This window comes from Pecten maximus, chromosome 2 (assembly GCF_902652985.1).
Source record: "Pecten maximus chromosome 2, xPecMax1.1, whole genome shotgun sequence".
NCBI classification, from domain to species: domain Eukaryota; kingdom Metazoa; phylum Mollusca; class Bivalvia; order Pectinida; family Pectinidae; genus Pecten; species Pecten maximus.
Genome location: NC_047016.1, coordinates 37151416 through 37170350, shown reverse-complemented (window position 1 = coordinate 37170350; position 18935 = coordinate 37151416). Strand labels below are relative to the sequence as shown.

The window sequence follows — 18935 nt, the reverse complement described above, 5'->3', positions numbered from 1 at the left end:
CGACATCAATAATATTTTGCACCTTCAAAAATATTGTTATGATATGTTCATGTAGTGGTGTACTCGTGGCTTTTTAAAAGAATATTCACTGAATGTGTTGGAAATTCCTGGAAGTAATCTAGAAATTGCTTCCTGACAGATTGCTTTAATACAAAGTATGTTATACGTTTTCGAAAATCCATAAGCATTTATATATTGACATGCATGTATTAATTCCAACAAGCAAAACGTTTTTTTCCCCCAGACAATATGTATATGTGACCTCAGAACTACCAAACACCTACACGACTGTCTTACGACGCTTAAACCAAGATAAACAAGAATGTGACCGGCAGAATTGTCTATATCTTCCTGTACGGTATTGGATTTCGTTTGTAACCTGGTACAGTCTTTATATAGTTAGATGTTCAACAGCAATATACCTTGTGGAATGAGTATTAAATGAAAATAAATTGAAACTTGACACGATGAGCTCATCCTCGTACAATATCCATCTTTACCGTGGGTGTTTACTTGCCATGGACAGAACCGTGAATCTGACATACCTAATAAGAAAGCCCCAGGCAGAATATAGGATTATACATGGAGCTGTCATTACCAGAAAAATAAATCCGTACAACAAAATTTACGTAAATGTATATAGGAACGATTCTAAACTAGCTATTTAGGGAGAATTTATATTTACAGTTAGGCCTAAAACAGTGTTCGATAAGGTCATAATAATTATTACTGTGATTTACTTTTGGTACATGTCAAGGTCATCTTTAGACATCCTCCCTATAAAAACACGTAATTTTACCAACGGGTCAGTATTCAAAGAATGCTTTATGTATATTTACAAAAGTGAACAATATATTGAACTGCATTGGACATTTGACATTTGGGAACCAAACACAACGGGCATCTGAGGAGGTATCTTTTTATCTCTGCGGTTACCAGTAGTCAACTGGCACGGTCCAGTTTCATTTCAGCAATTAATTCAACAAGTTTCTTTGACTGTTTTTTAAATATCGTAACTGAATATTTGATGCAAAGATATATCAGCGTGAGATCGTTTCTATTTGCTAATATATTTTCCTCTTACATTTACAGGGAGATCAACATGAATACGTTACAGAGCTTATGTGTAGTGGCACTATTGTTTTGTTTATGTGGACACACAGCCGCGAGGAGTATCGAATGTTCCACCCTGTGTACTCAGGGTTACTCAATTTCATCCTGTGAGTGTTGGAGGTTCAAGGTCAAACTGCCCTTCCGGTTTGGTAAAAGGGGAAGACTTCCATTCAGATACGGAAAACGAGATTCGCCTGTGATATCATCATACGACAGTAGTATAGAAAAGTAAGTATATGTATTAATTGTTTGTTTGTTTTTGTTTCGTTTTGTTGTTTTTTTTTCTTTACTTTGCTTACCTTAAACTTATCATTGCGGAACACATGGTCTTATTCTCTTTGTACATTTTCAATTGACTCCATGCAAATCTTTATTTTGTTCGTATTTTCACATTGTTTTATTGATTTTTGCTTTTGTATTTGTTGATTTTGAAAAAGAATAATGATAAGTTACTTGATATAACAGCATGCTCCGCTGTTTTTTTTTTGTTTTTTTTTTTCGTTTGCCCATTGACACCAGTCCTCATACGACCATGATGAGAACATGATATGTCAGTGACCTGTTTAACAAAGGCTTTGGTAACTTTTAGTGTCGTAAAATCACGCGTTTAGTTATTGCTTGGTACACGAAAAAGCGCTTACCTCTGTTTCTGGAACTCATTAATATTTTTTCATATGTTACCAAACATTTTGAAATAAACAAAAGTAAAATAAACAAGTGTTTTTGCTGAAAGAAAGCAGCTGCCACACTTGTTTATCTTTTAATTTGTCTGTATTTCCACATCATTACAATAAGATGGTATCTGAAACAAATCGTTATGAACAAACTAAATTCACCGCATCGTTTTATCTAAAACATTAACGCATCACAGTGAAGCCTATACGCATCTTCATTTCTTACGTTGACGCATGTCATCGCCTAGCGTAATCACAATGGATTACCTATCCCTTTGTTATATATGTCTCCACGAATGTGGGTTTATGGAACAATGACATTCTGATAACTAATGCTTTTTATGTTTTATAGAATAGGAATCGAGAGCGCGAAATATTTCTCTTTTCAACAAATACCTTAACCTTAATCGATATTAATTAGCAGGGCTTTCACTACGAAGTAATGCCGCCGCGCTTAATGTCCATTTTATGCCATTGAAAATTAATAAGAGTGTCTTAATGTGCTACATTACGCCAGAATAATCTTCCTTTGCCCCCGCTGCGATGTATCTCTAATGTTGCACATTGTGTCGGCTACAGTTCGAAAATGGAGTTACTGTGAACACATAGGATTGTATGACAATAAATTTCGCTACATGCTTACAATCATTAACAACAAATGTAATGACATATCCTGGTTTGAAATTAGTCTGTGATTCACACTCTGAGATACAGAGAACGACAGATGAAGTCCGCTGTACCCAAAATGCATGACGTAAAAGGCGATGAATAAACCAGTAATCTATAAGTAATCTTAGGGGTTTTATCTAATATTATTTGCTATATAAATTTGGCCGAATTATTGGCATCAACATTTTCCCCGCCTTTCGTCAAGTTTGTTCTAGACAATATCAAAGTATACCACGTTATCGTGCATTCTTGACAATATCAAATTAAACCACGTTTAAAGGCTGTCCTAGACAATACCAAATTATACCATGTGTATAGTCTGTCCTAGACAATACCAAATTATACCATGTGTATAGTCTGTCCTAGACAATACCAAATTATACCACGTTTATAGTCTGTCCTAGACAATACCAAATTATACCATGTGTATAGTCTGTCCTAGACAATACCAAATTATAAATTATCGTCTATTCTTGACAATGCTAAATAATACCATATTTATAGTCTTTCCTAGACAACGCCAAATTATACCATGTGTATAGTCTGTCCTAGACAATACCAAATTATACCACGTTTATAGTCTGTTCTTGAAAATGCCAAATTATACCACGTATATAGTCTGTCCTAGACAATGCCAAATAATACTTCGTTTATAGTCTGTTCTTAACAATGCCGAATAATAACAAGATTATAGTCTGTTCTAGAAAATGCTAGATTATACAACGTTTATTGTAGAGGATTCTTGGTTTTCAATGTTTCATTCTAACTTTAATTACTTCATGTCGAAAGATGGAGAAGACGGGTACCTTTTATTCAAAATGGATATACATGTACATACGTTAGTGCCAGTAGCAGTAAAATCGATTATATTGTTTCTGCACGGAAAGGCAATCGATCCAAGTACCTGTGAATTCAAGTACAATGAAATGGCATCTCCCCCCCCTAAAAAAAGAAAGAAAAGATTTACGCCAATATTAATCACACAGAGGGCGACTCTTGATACCAAACAAAATAATCTTCATCAATGGATAACAAATGTATTATGTATTATTCATATGGGCGCGCCGTGGAACATCCGGAAATCCCCATCTAACAAATAGGATTTTGTCGAGTTTAAGATAAGATGCCTGACTTCCGTATCCGACACTACGGATTATGATACGACAAGAACTTCTTGTGGTGTTATCGTCATCACTAATCTGGTAGGATTCTCGACTGGCTTTTCTTCGTTGGAATATTCTTTTTCTCTTAAATTCGTAATTCAAATATTTTATACAATTATACAAGATTAGAGATTACAAAAAATTGTGGGATTCTCATAACATCAACAAAACAGTCTACGCCTATGTAAACCAAAATGTCAAGCGCTGCTCTTCTTTCAACATATGTCATTGGTAGATATGTTTCCTGAAAAAACTGCAAAGACAAGGCCGGATGTCTACAAAATATGTTATGAATTAATTACGAGTCTCGACAAGACAAGTGCTACTTTTTACACATAAATGAACACAGCTAACCTTTAGCGATTGTTACAGAGGCATTTTCCTTTATCAATATACATTGTTTGCCGATGATTTCATGTATTCGTCTGATATTGCTGGATACAGTCAACACAGAGGTTGCTGAGGGATCGATGTCGCCATTGTGTCGTCCCTATTGTGTCAAGCACCCTGAGGGCAAATCTGGGAAGAAAAGTTGACACTGTCAAGGCCGTATTGGATAATTAATTTTCTAGCCTACCGATATTTTTTTCTCTTTGACTAGAGTCATAGCATTCAAAGCAATATATCATAGCGATGCTAAATATCACGCTCCAAATGCATGCATCCATAAATTATCACTTAAGTGTCTTTGTACGGAGAGCTGTTGTCACCTCTATACCTTAATTTTTCAAACGTATTGAATAAAAAATAGGAAAATATCCTGGCCGTTTGTAGTCACATACAAATCATAGAAAGATTTCTTTTAAAATGTGGTCTCTTTCAAAGCAAAAGGTCATGGCCGCTTTGTAATACCAAGGCCGCAGCGTTCCTATAGGTACTCTCACGCCTGTTTTTATTTTATTTTTTGTTGTTTTTTGTTTGTTTGATTAATTAGCATGTCTACATTGCAGGTAATGATTAAAGCTAATTGTCAGACTGTCGACACAAGTCCCCACTAGACACGTTCATGGTGGTTAGCAGTTTTACACAAGCACAAGCTCTTTATCCAATTAGGAAAAAATATCATTCACAGCGTTTTAGGCACACTATTGTTTACCAAATCTTGATGTTTTCTACTTTATCAAGTACTGTATAGTTGATAACATTCACGTGATATTTAAATTCACTATTTCTATAGTCATTGAATATATCACGAAAAAAATATTCAGCGAATAAATCTACATAGAAACAAATGTATGTAAGTTTTTGCTGCAAAATGTTTACAATGCGGTGCTGCACGAAATTTAATACCCAATGAAATTTAGCAACAATACAGTATTTTTCAAGATATCAGAAAGCAAAGGTATATGTAAAGATAAAAAACACCTTCATGAATACCACGTGACACAGTATCAATTGGAATTGGATCTGCTACCATTGATAAAGGGGATTATGGTCAGAAAAGAAGACATACACAAAATGTATACTTAATCCCCGATGTAAAGATTAAGAACGTCGGATTTAGATGTTAAATGCTTGTTTGCCGCAAATATTCTCTTCAAGTCTGCTACCATCAACACAAAGAATGTTTAATTTGAGTACAAAGAGAGTATAAGAAATAATATTGCTCTGTTTTTGTTTTTTTTACAGACCGAGTTACGATGACATTTTGGATTTATTCCGTAACTACTCATATGATGAATACTAACATCCGGGGATTGACAGGTCTGGATCATAGGATTGTTTGAATCAACGTCTCATGGAACCTTGTAATGTCACACTTAAGTGCCTATAGGGGTCATCTCAAAATTATATAACAGTAGACCTAACGAATGTGCAAGTCTGTTTAGGAGACATATCAAACATTTATGTTGTTCAAAATAGACATTTTTCGTGATAAATTGCTCATATGTATTATTTTTGGTAAATATTAGGGGTTTTGTTTGTTAATTGAAATTTTAAAGTTTTAAGGCAAATTTGTTTATCTAATATCATAACAAACCTACTCCCGAAAGTTCAGGATCTAGTGGAAAGAAAAGCTGAACTCTTCTGATGACCGTGAAGGATTCGCTGGATTTAGTGTACACAAATCCATATCAAAACATCAATGTTGTGTATATACGTATACCAAAAGAATCATAAGTGTATGCTTGCACTAAATCTTGCAATACAAGCTAAAACGGATCAAACAGGCTATATACATGTTATGCGCTTTCCGTGTGAATGATAGACCAAAGGAAACGATCTTACTTGTGTTGCTGTATTCGATCCACAGAACAGACAAGAGTTTACCTTGAAAATGTAGTTACATTCGTATTACATTCGGAGTTTTTGCTTAACATTTGAGGACCAGGGCTATCTTGTGTCAAACATCAATTTATTTTCCTCGCCTCAACCACGTCTTGCTATTTTCGTCGATCTTGAGATGGTGTTGCTATGCCTTATGTTCTACGGAACTCTTCTGTTCGCTGAAGGTAATAAAGTTATTTGCGGATGAGATTCTGCATGGAACATATGGATACTTCCAATGATAACGCTTTGTGCTTCTCTTAATGGCGGAAACAACTGTTAAAGAGACATTTACTATGAATAAGTGGTTACCGGGGTCTTGATTAATGACAGAAGTTTGACCAAATGGGGCTTTATAGTCATCATCGAAGAATATTTAATGGCTTTTACAGGATGTCTAGAGGTCAATAAATTATGAAAGTGTCTATCATTTATGATTTCCAGCATGCTTTATTCCTTATGAACGTGCTTTTATTTAACTCTGAATATGGTAGATATCGATTTTCAGAGTATTATAAGGTCATTTCACTCTGTTTCACCCGCGCACACAGCATACTTAAGTGAGAATTTTGAATCAATATAATCAAAATGTCGGTCCTTTTTCCGGTTTAGTATCTAGCATAAGACTGATAATCGCATGATAAAGAATGGTGTAGATATCTTCTAATTCTAGGTAAGTGCATCTCCGTTTTTTTTCTTTTTGTGTATATCTTGTTTACCCAAATACTTTATCATATATCTTTCTCCCTTCCACACAAAAGAGTTCTCTGCATTTATTTAAATTTATATAAAAATGGCGATAACAACAGGGAACACATGTTTATTGAGTACAATCAGTAATGATTCGAATATTATCTATCTGTATTTCATCGTAAACTACAAAAAAGGGTGACAGTCAGGACGACTTCATGCAAAGATACCAATCATTGAGTTCATGCGTCATTCGTCTCCATGGCGACATCGAATGAGCTTATCGCTCCTTCATAAAGGATACTGTTACTTCTTAATAGTTTGTCTTTACTGATGTATTGAGTAGGATTATATTTCAGAAAGTATTGCGGTTAAGTTATGGCCGATACAGCTGGGGTTTGTATGAAGATAAAAATATGCATTGGTTTCCGATTCCTTTAGCGATTGACGCTTTAGATTCATTCAATTGCCTATAACACCTGTAATAAAGACTTTACAAAGGAGCCCTGTTTCAGAAAATATCTTTATTTATACAGGGAAGAAGATTATTGTAGTTGTTGAATGATGTATATTCGATTATTTCTTAGTTTCGAAATAAAATTTCTGATTCCGAATTTAGTTTCCGGGAAAAAAACGTATCCGGAATTTTCAATCCCAGAAAAATAAAATGTGTTTAACATCAAAACTTTAATGTTAAGTTACCCCCCTTTAGTTCGCCCTCAACCACGGATAGGTTAGATGAGTGTTTACTGTTGGGAGTAGAAAATCAGTGTTCGCGTGCTTCATTGAACAGATCTGTTATTTCAAAGCAATCATAAGTTAGATTGAAACGATTGTGTCTGTATACTTAACACTACACAGATAGAGGCATTGTCCGGTTTGATAATGAAGAACATAGATCACTTGTGTTTCCTAAACAAGTCTTGTGGGAAATCACTTTACACGTTTAAGATGTGTAGAAACATTTCACATATAGAATTTACACGTGTAAATACGTGAAGAAATATTTCACATATAGAATTTATACGTGTAAATATGTATACTGTAAACGTCTATATTTAGCGTAAAGTAGGTGGATGTAATGCTGAATTGGTACAGCCGCAATACAATAATAAATTAACGAAATAGCTTGAGCGCAAATATCGCTAAAATAAGATTACCGCAAAAATAATATTACCGCTAAATTATCATTACCGCTAAAATAACTTTCTGCTAATATATCTACGTTTACAGTATTTTAGAAGTGTTTGTAACTTTGAAGACACTCTACATGCGTTTTGTTAGTACGGCACGTGATGTGTGTAGGGCTGGCACTGAACTACTCGCATTTCGCCTCGTAAACAAGTTTGGAAGGTGACATTGGACATGGTTCTACCAGTACTACCAGCCTGTAATATTTATTTTCTTATAAGAAAATAATAATAAAAAATACAATAAACATTTCTTGTTTGTTTGTTTGTTTTTTCCCCCTTTATATCGGTGGTAATATTAAATAAAAAAAACATAGAACTTTAGATACTTCAGAAATTCGAGGAAGAGCAGAATACGTGTACACAATCGCTTTTCGTTTCGCAGGGACTTGGCAAGAATAACCCATACTAAACGCATTAAATGATACTATAATACCTATATATATTGGGTTGGTAATTCGTGCCAAGTCCCTGTGTTTCATGGCTATACATATTAGTCCAGGCATATCAGTAAAATATTTTAAATGAAAGATCAATGAGTTCAAATAAAACAATTGAATTCTAATTACTAAGGATAGTACAAAAATAACACAAGCAAATGTAAATATATATAGTAATGTAAATACATTATATCAATATCAATATATAATGCTAATATAGATATCAATTTATTGAGCAATTTAGTAGTGGATAAAGATGCATCATACAGCTATTTAGTCCCGCAGGGTATTGTCTGTAATGCTAGTCAAAATCAACAGGAAAATCAGGAAAATGGAATTGGGCCAATCAAATATTAAAACAGAATTGTACACCTTTGACCCCATATCTAACATCACATTCGTACTTATTAAGATTGTGGTTTAGAGATTTTACAATTTTAAAAGGACAACAAATGAATGCGTAACAAGGTAAACGTGGTTTCCAGGGGAATTACAAACCTCAATGACTCAATGTGCACCAGCAGAAACCCAAAGGACTGCACGACTGTTTGTACACGCAAAAGTGCAGAGCATTTTTGTAAGATACAATTGTTCCTTTCATGGATCGTTTCCAACAGTAGTCGCTAGGAACTTGAAAGTTATGATTTTCAATCTTTCTGAGATCAAGGTAAGTATGGTGGATATGTTTCTCCTTGTAAATATCTACAGATATGAAGCTGTATACAAAGGCTTGACGTAAAATAGAGCACTAGACGACTTGACACACTTTCAATGCTGTATATAAAGGAAATGGAAGGCATAGTGGTTTTTACGACTTCCGTGTTGTGTATTTTCAAAACATTCACATTTTTATTGCACACGAAACACAGCAATTGCAGCATCTTCGGGGAAAAAAAGGGCGAGCGAAATAATCGGTCTGAAAACGTCGTCTTCCGCAGACAGTCATCTTCATTGTCATTATCATCGCCATATAACAATAGGAAACGTTATAAATTAATAAATAAAAGCCATGCAATCAACAATAGTGACAATTCTAAAATAAAGGTTGGATTCAAAAACATACGAGGGCTGATTGATATGTTGTGAGCCTTGTATTGGAGGAGGTACTCAAGGATATTCTTTTTAAGTCCTACTATATCCTATCTACTATATAGGGCCGTGTACCCAAGGCCTGGTCTCATTTGGCTAGTTTATGTCGACGAGGTAGCACTCTAAAGTAAACAAGACATGCGGTTTTTTTTTTTGCAAAATGGACAAAATCAGTTAGGGTTAGAGTGAAAGAGTCTATCATTGCCATGGCTGCTATTCACGATTGTGACTTTAAATTGATTGAGCATCCGCCTTATTCACCTGATCTCGCTCCATCAGACTTTTATCTTTTTCCAGAACTGAAAACAGCTATTCCAGACACCGCTTTAAATTCCGACTCTATCCCTAGCCCTAACACTAACATACAGTAGATGACTTTCTGAACAGCCAAGAAAAGGAGTTCTATAAAAGTGGCATTGAAGCCCTTAAACACCGCTGGCAAAAGTTTATAGATACTGAAGGGGATTATGTTGAAAAATAATACAATATGTCCGGCAAAATTCAAATCCTTCAATATGAGGCTCACGACTTAGCAATCAGCCCTCGTAAGTAAGGCATATATTTCGACAAAGCAGCACTAATGCTATATGACTAAATTGACTAAGAACACTTCTAGACAAATCAGTGCTAATCTTAGGTGACTAAAATAATTTAAAAGAAGACATCTGACCAAGTAGCACTATAGATAGATGACTAAATTGACTAAGAAGACTACTAGACAAAGTAGCAGCAATGATATATGACTAAATTGACTAAGAAGAGTACTAGACAAATAAGCAATAATGTTAGATGGCTAGAATGATTAATGACCCAAGATAATCTAGACAAGAAAGCATTAAACATATCACGTGATATATGGGACCATCCCTGGTAAGCAACAGTCCCGGAAACTCTGGATCAGTAGATTCATCATTGGTGGATATGGCAAATCCTTCCATAACCGGGCAGCCCCCTTGTGGAAAAACTTTAGTCCAATCATGGCTGTTCCGACCAATGGTAGCTCTTAAGGTAATATAATATATATGTTAACGGTTATATGTGTAATAAGGGTCTATTAATTAGATTATCAATATTAATAAAAATTGCACCTGTCGGGTTTTCAACACCTCCCCCCCTCCCCCTCCCCCAAAGTTCTTGCTTCAGAAACTGGGTTTATAATATCACCACCACTAATTGCTGATATCTCCCCTAAGATGTAATCTTCCTAGAATAAGAGCTTTTAAAAGTAGAATTCCCTTGCTTGATAGTGTTGAGTGTTTCTCGCAAATACTGGACGAAAGGGCATTCTAAGACAGAAGTTTGACATTGTCATTTCTCCTTCATGAGGATTTCCAAATGTTGACCGTTTCCATTAACCCCGCTTTACAATGTTATACACTCACCTTCAAAAACATTCTTTTAAAGGTACAGTATGACTGTCAGTATATGTGACAGTGTGGTATTGTTCGCAGAGATAGAAAGCTTGAGGGTTCTCATCTCAATAGGATGGAAATGGCCATTGGTAAAAAATATTTAAATCTATATAGATATCTTCCAGATACTGACATTGGAATCTCGTATATTCTGCTGAAATCTGCCATCAATATAACACCAAGTCCGATGCTGTTACCTTTAATAGAATACCTGTATTGTGCCGTCGATGACTTTGGATTACATTTTCCATTTCCAAATCCCTCCGCCAATCCTCGGAAATCCTGCTGTACTCGCAGTGGACTGGCATCCATACCTCTCCCTGGCAGTAGCAAGAACGATATTAAATACATGTCGAGTTTAAAGGCTGTCCGATATTTTTTCTCAAAACATTTTGAAGCCTCTGGTCGACTAAACCAAACCTTTAACGCTGTGGAAGCAAATTAAACTGCAGTTGACAAAAATAATATTTGTCAAATAACATAGATTTATCTTAACAATAATAGAAGCCTAGAAGCCTCCCATTGCACTATGAAAGATAATTTACTAAATAAATAGAGAAGAGTTCTTTGAAATTAAACAAATATCACTGAAGTATTAGCATAATATGGCATGTTAATTGTGGAATTAATAAATCATACAAATAAATCATTGCAGGAAGAAAACTCAGGCTCAAGCTAGAAAGCTAAAAGAAGTCTAAATATCTTCTGTAATAAACAATGCAAACATCGTTATTGCCCAGAAGAGACTTAAAGAAAGAAGAAAAAACAATTGACTCTAGTGTTATTTGAGAATAAACCATCAATTATATGTTATTCAGCAAAGATGAGAAATGTCGCTGGATTGTTCGAAAACATAGAAGAAAGATATTTTCTCTTGATCTAGATAAAAAAGGAGGAATCAATAGGGCCGCTTAAACAATAGAAAGGCATAACCGAACAATAGAAATGATATTTTGATTTAGACATATTTTCTTTGTCAAAACTCAAATGGGATTAGACACAAGTATAAAACTTTTAATCCGTCTTTTCCCGTATAACATAGAAATAATATAACATAGGCATATTTGCATACAATCTACATCTATTGTAAAACATTTCAAAACATAAGATGTGTTGTTTAAGGACAGACATATGGAAAACATGTTTATCAAGATATGCAAAAGATGAATACATTGATACCCATATTTGTCTAATGATTGAATTGTCAGTATGAGTGCAGATAATGTCATATGAATGCATTAGGTAGCGCATATTGCCTGAATCCACGGTAATCGTTATGGTGCGATCATACTTCAGTATACGCAGTCAAACAGTCATTTACTCCTAAATAAACATTGGTTTACATATCTTACTTATCTTTTAATGAAAGTAATCTATCTCAATCGTCATAACACAGTTTCTGTTTACTTTTCGTTCGCGCTGCTAAGTTGCGCATCGCCGCCATGTTTCTTTGCTGGCGAAGTTACAGAACTTTGCCGTGATGTTTAATGGAATACAACTTATTCGTGATTTTGAGATGTAGAAACTATAAACTAATTATCATTGTACCTTCAATGACGGACTCTGACTGAGTCATATCAATCATTACTGTATCATTGGTATCCAGTTCCATTGTGTATATTTATGGATAATTTATACACAAGATGTAAATGTTCAAAATCCTTTGTGTATTATGCATATACTTAATTATAAATATGTAGCTCCGAGTAAAATTGATTTAAAGGAAACTCTCTTTAATGGAAAAAAAGACAATTTTTTTTTTTTTTTTTAGGGACATAAGATAGAAACTTTATTAAAAGCTCATACAACATCTCCGTCAGGTTCGATTTCAACAGGTGGAACAGTTTATTATACTCAACTATAGCTATGTAGCAAAATGGAAAACGGAAATAAGATTATATGCCGCCTGTTGAGACTTGTCAAATTGTAATAATTCAAAGTCAGCTAAGGGCAGAGAACACATCTGGTTCCTAATAATGTACCATTGGAGGAATATATGGTGAGGGAAAAATGTATCATCTCATTAGTGAGAGAGTGTCAATGTTCTTGACACTGACAAAGACATTCGGGATCACTACCTCGGAAATAACCATGGCAGCATCTCGTGCAATGTGTTTCTATTCCTAACTTGTACAATAGCGAGGCAAACATCCTGCTGGGTCTTCATACCTATATGTCAAAGTAACGCTAACATCAGGTATCGTAATCATACAGTTACCTGTATACACAGGGGCTTGACACATTGCTATTAGCCAGAATAAAACTTTCCTGTGAGGCAGTATTGAATACACAGGGGCTTGACACGTTCCTATGAGCCAGAATAAAACTTTCCTGTGAGGCAGTAGTGAATACACAGGGGCATGACACATTTCTATCAGCCAGAATAAAACTTTCCTGTGAGGCAGTAGTGAATACACAGGGGATTGACACGTTCCTGTGAGCCAGAATAAAACTTTCCTGTGAGGCAGTAGTGAATACACAGGGGCTTGACACGTTCCTATGAGCCAGAATAAAACTTTCCTGTGAGGCTGTAGTGAATACACAGGGGCTTGACACGTTCATATGAGCAAGAATAAAACTTTCCTGTGAGGCAGAATAAAACTTTAACCCTAAATCAACATTATAATTCAAGAAACGGTGTCCAGAGAAAATCAAACAAAATTTGAGGTCCTTGGGGGTCCTAAAATTCTAAGTAATTTTGGGAAATAAAGAAAGCGAAGATATTTGTTTTACGGAATGAATAGTGAATTACCGACAATGGACGGATGGAGACCGGACGACGAATCACGCCATAAGCTCACTTGTCCTTCCGGTACGATGTAGGTGATCTAACAAATTAATGGCCTATATTGCAATCAGATGTATTGTTTCCTAGAACGATGTACAGCCTTCAGGCAAATCGATCGGCCTGTTGACAAAGGATATGATATTTGTGTTAAGCAAATATATATACAGATATGTACACGAAGAGCTAATGTAGTGAAAATTTAGCACAAACTGTGACGCTATCTTTTGCGAATTTTCATTTTTTGATATATGGTTAACTTTTGTTCGTCAAACATCGTCGGATACACACAGCTGATAGCGTAGCGTAGTGCAATCAAACGTGAGTATCCAACGCTGTTTTTCAATCAAAGTATCATATATGTAGGCAATATATGCATCCGACACTGTCTACAAATCAGAATCTGACAGCATTACCAAAGGAACTGTATCGCACGTATATTTCTGCAAATGGTTAGAATCAAAGTGCAAAGCAGATAAATTTATCCAAAAGTCATTAAAGCTTTCATAAGAAATAAACGAGTTGTTAAGTACTGTGGCTAGACACCTACACAGGGCAATTAGAATATCGTAATACCGAGAATTCGACAACTTTGCCCGACGATTTCTCGTTTTAAATCGAGACGAAGGGGCTTATAGCCTCTTGCAAATCTACGGTCTAGCTGAAAACAATGCGTATCTAAATCGATGTGTACATTAGTTACCATATTAGTGTCAGGAGAAAATTTTTAAGTAATGTTGACGAAAAATCCTGAATGCCAATTTGATTACAACCAATACATTTCGCCCGACTTATACGCTTCATGAGCTGTGCTTTTGTCTGATGACTCTAGCACAGTGCTTAAACGAAACATCTGATATTGAACCAAATAATGTCTGTGATGTGCTATGAGTCTATTCTCATACACATCGTTTCCTTTTTCAGAGATTTGAAATTTGAGATTTGAAGTTTTTTAATATGTTTTCATAAGTTTTCAAAAGATATATTTCACTGATTTAGGAGAACTAATCAAAATTTGTTAACGGAAACCACACGACAAGGTGACATTATAGGCAAACTATGGTGGTCGTTGGGGCCAAGTATCAATTCGTGAAAACTCGACGGAATCCACACGACATTGTAACATTATAGACAAACTATGGTGGTCGTTAGGGCCAACTATCAATTCTTGAAAACTCGACGGAATCCACACGACACGGTGACATGATGGATATACAATGAAGACCGTTAGAACATGGCGGCTTGTTAATTTGGTACTAACATGCTACCATAGAGAATTATTGAATTACCATTCACAATGATAACTAGGCATTTTCCGCGCATCCTCCCTTTAACGTTGACAGTTGGGAAAGGCCTCGTCCATTACGGTAATTTCAAGTCTATACAATGATTAATCTCACCACGACAATAGCATGGTGACACCGCCGCCTCAAAGACCCAGCCATTCCAATTGCCATGGCGACTGTGCGACCCGCGATTCGCATGTCGCGCTTTTTCCTGGAATAATGAGCTACAGTATATCCAAAATGGTGAACGAAAAAACTAATTACCGTCATTCCGTGCTCGTGTCCGACCAACTCGATATTGTAACAATACATGTATTGACGATGTACCTTTAACCTGACCACGCGTGGTTAAAGCGACACAAAAACGCTACTGAGGATATGATATTGGATCTCTGACAATGAAGTTACAACAATGTTCACGAACCAAGTCCCACCACGACGGGAAAAAACGGGAGTGGGTCGCTTTGCATGTTCTGTAAATACATAATTACAAGGTGACATACTTGGTTAAAAACAGCATTTCCGGAGACAACAATTGACAAATCCGGAGTTGATATGGCGTAAAAACATGAGTACAAAAATGTACGCTATACAAAACTGTAAATTGTCTTGGAGTAATCAAAACCAGTTCATTGCGATGGGCATGTATCATTTCCATTTCTGACGTTTATTTAATTGGTATTTTCCATTAAGTTTCAGCGACTTGTGTGTTGTTTTACGTATCAAAGGTTTGCCATCGAGGATAAAATTTGTAAAAATATCGGAGAATTTTGTGTACTGAACAGAAGCGAGTAAAGAATTGTGTGCACGGATAACTGTATGTTTGTCCTGCTCAAGTTTAAAGGACAACTGTATGTTTCGGTCCGAGAAAAAAATCTAGCGAGCCTGGACTAAGATTTGGGAGTTTACATTAATAATACATTAATATATAATTTGGTTGTTTGACTAAGATATTAAAAATAGGCGAGCTATAGCTCATCGGCATCATTGTCATCATATTAACAGATGTGACGTATGTGTTTTGAAGGTCATACTTGTAGACCTTAGAGAGATTCCAAATTTTCAGACAAACTTAAGACTGCAAGACACGAATGCCGTCGCTCATAAATTCTTGGTGTTTAGCTTTATAATATGATATAATAGAATAACATCTGTTGAGTGGCATTGATTGGGAACCCGACAAGAAACATTGTGTACCGATCAGAAGGTGACCTTTGACCCTATAACCTTGGCTAATGACACCTGGATGTGATCGGATGTAGAACTTGCTGTCATGATACCTTGGGGTAAATATGAACCAAATATGTTCAGGGATATGTTACTGATCTATAACGGGACGGACGGCCGGACGGCCGGATATTGGCAACACTAGATATACCCGCCTAAGCAAGGGAAGCTCGTTACTGTATCAAATTGTTACGAAACAATATTTTGAGAGAGAGACAAATTTTGAATTTACAATTCCATTCGATACACCAACCGATTTCAAAATTGACATTAATTATCTTAATGTAAATTTCACTGGTACACAGAAATCAGAAAATTTAAATTGATTGATAATAAATGGTGTAAAATATTATTTATTACTATGATCGAGATTTGTGTCTATCGAATCCAGTGTTCCCCTTTTATGAATATTCAATACCGTCATACATAAATGTCATCATGAGGTAAAGATGTATGATTAAGATATTTCAAACTATTAGCCCAGCACTATACATTGGCTGTGTGAAGTTAGCTCAACATACGACATTCAAAACTTCATATCTTGTGTGTTTTTACCAGCCAACTTTTGAATGTTCAGCGGCTGAACATATGACATTCAGATTTTGAATGTTCAGCCGCTGAACATACGACATACCACATTCAGATTTTGATTTTGAATGTTCAGCGGCTCGACATACGACATTCAAATTTTGAATGTTCAGCCGCTGAACATACGACATCCAAATTTTTTAATGTTCAGCGGCTGAACATACTACATACTACATTCAAAAGTTACCTCGTTGGTTGGTAAAAACACAAGATATGAAGTTTTGAATGTCGTATGTCGTATGTTGAGCTAACTTCACACAGCCCTATACATTATACATGTATCCACCTCGGACGAAATCGCTGTCAATGTCTTTTTTCTGAGTTTCAGCGATGTAAGGGAGATAACCTATTCACACAACCTTGACTATCCAACTAGTCTTGTAATGATAGTGGTTGAAAACTGTTTGCAAGCTTTCGAAAATGTCTTTTTCCCTTTGTAAATCAAGAAAGTGGAGATAGTGGAGCTTCCACAACTTGTTTGAATATAAAAAGAAAGGAAAACAAAGAGGCACAGAGGGCCTGGATTGCTCACACAGAGGTTTTTTGTTTATGGATATAAATCTAATATATATATTTATATTTCTAATGTAACTGTAATGATTTACTGAGGCATTGGTGAATCCTTATATAGTCTACCAGCATAATATCAGGACTGCTGGTGGGTGGTGGGGGTTAACATATCTGACCCCTGAAGCATTCCAAATCACTCAAGGTCATTTATTTGAGGAAACTTTGTAGCACTCTACCAAGGTAGTGTTTCATCATAGGTACCTCCTGGCATATCAGGAGTCTGGGTCTTCTGGAACTTATGAAAAAAAATTCTAGACTTGAACAACATTGACCCATGACCTTTGAAATATGACAAGGTTATTTATATGAGGTTATAATTACTGATAGCACTCTATCACAGATACCTACTAGCTATATATTACGCTGGGATTATGAAACTGAAAAGATTCAGAAGGAAATGTTTTAAATTATTTGACCCATGTGACCTTCAAAATGTCAAGGTCAATATATGAGGTAACTTATGATATCAGCACTCTTGACCAGGTACCTACTGCATGAATAGCAGTATCCGGGTCTTGAGAAAATTCAAATTCTCAAATGCTTTCCAACATAAACGATCATGTGACCTTGATCAAAGGTCAAGGTCAATCATATGAGGACACCTTCTAGAATCTCATCATAGGTGACTGCTGGCAAAATATGGGTGTTCCTGAACTCGAGACATATCTTTCATATCCTAATATCTCTGACACTATGACCTTGAGAAGATGTCAAGGCCATTCATCAGAGGACATTTTATCAACTCGATCCCAGGTACCTCCTGCCCAAATATCAGTACCCAGTTGCTAATAGTTTTCAATCAGAAGTATCAAGCTGATGGACAGACAACAGACCCTTTACCATAGTAAAACCTCACAACTGGTATTTGTGCAAATATCAATCAAAACATCAACAATTTTCATGACATCTTTACTGACACTGTTTTTCATGTTTTGTATTTTATACAAGTTATATAACATTTACAATAAATGCAAAAATATCTTGATTATACAGGAAAATATATGTAATGAGATATACCATTATAATCAAAACGAGAACAATGACAGATCTGACATGAAGAGCCCTATCTGAGAGTTCGGTACCTCTTTACACTTAATAATATCCTGTTGTTGCAAGTTCCCATTAACTCTATAATTTAAAAGGATCTGTATCAGGATCTGTCCATATCGTCTGATAACACATCTGTCAGCTGTACATTGATAACACAACTGATAGCACTACAACTGTTTTTAGTTGTAGACTGATAACACAACAACTCTTAGTTGTAGATTGATAACAATACATCTGTTTGAAGATTCATCAATTCAAGTTCACATTTTCTTATACAATTATCCTCAGGTTTCAATTATCCCCAGGCCAGTAATAGCTGTTATGAAGAAAAACAGTTCCCAAGGTCAAGGTCACCCTCATCTTCGCTAGCCAAGGCTTCTGATTACGTTACACTACACGAACCCTTGGCGGATATAGTCGTGTTCAAACCGTTGCGCCCTGGAATCCCAGGGCACCCAATCAAATCACGTTTTACATTCTGGCTTGGTTTCGCAGTAAACAAAAAATGCGGCACCCAGTACAGAGCTACATTGCCGACTATGTCATGGCATTTTACCTAAATACAAAAATCACAATCTTTGGGGGAACATTCGCAGTGTTTGATCAATTCATATAAGTCATTGATCACATATCTCATCGAAATGACACCAAACATCGATGTGTGTTTGTAAACATCACCGATGAAGTAAATCGGTAACGCTTGTTTTGATTGGTCGAAAAT

General features: G+C 35.7%; 1 long non-coding RNA gene across 1 annotated transcript in view; it reads left to right on the top strand.

Moving 5' to 3' along the window:
* The window catches only part of LOC117321969, a 47949-nt gene extending 39929 nt beyond the window's left edge, over window positions 1–8020 (top strand). The window contains exons 2-3 of the long non-coding RNA XR_004531439.1: window positions 1093–1341; window positions 5249–8020. This is a non-coding gene — a long non-coding RNA (uncharacterized LOC117321969). The remainder of the gene's footprint in view (window positions 1–1092; window positions 1342–5248) is intronic.
* Window positions 8021–18935: the final 10915 nt, after the last annotated feature.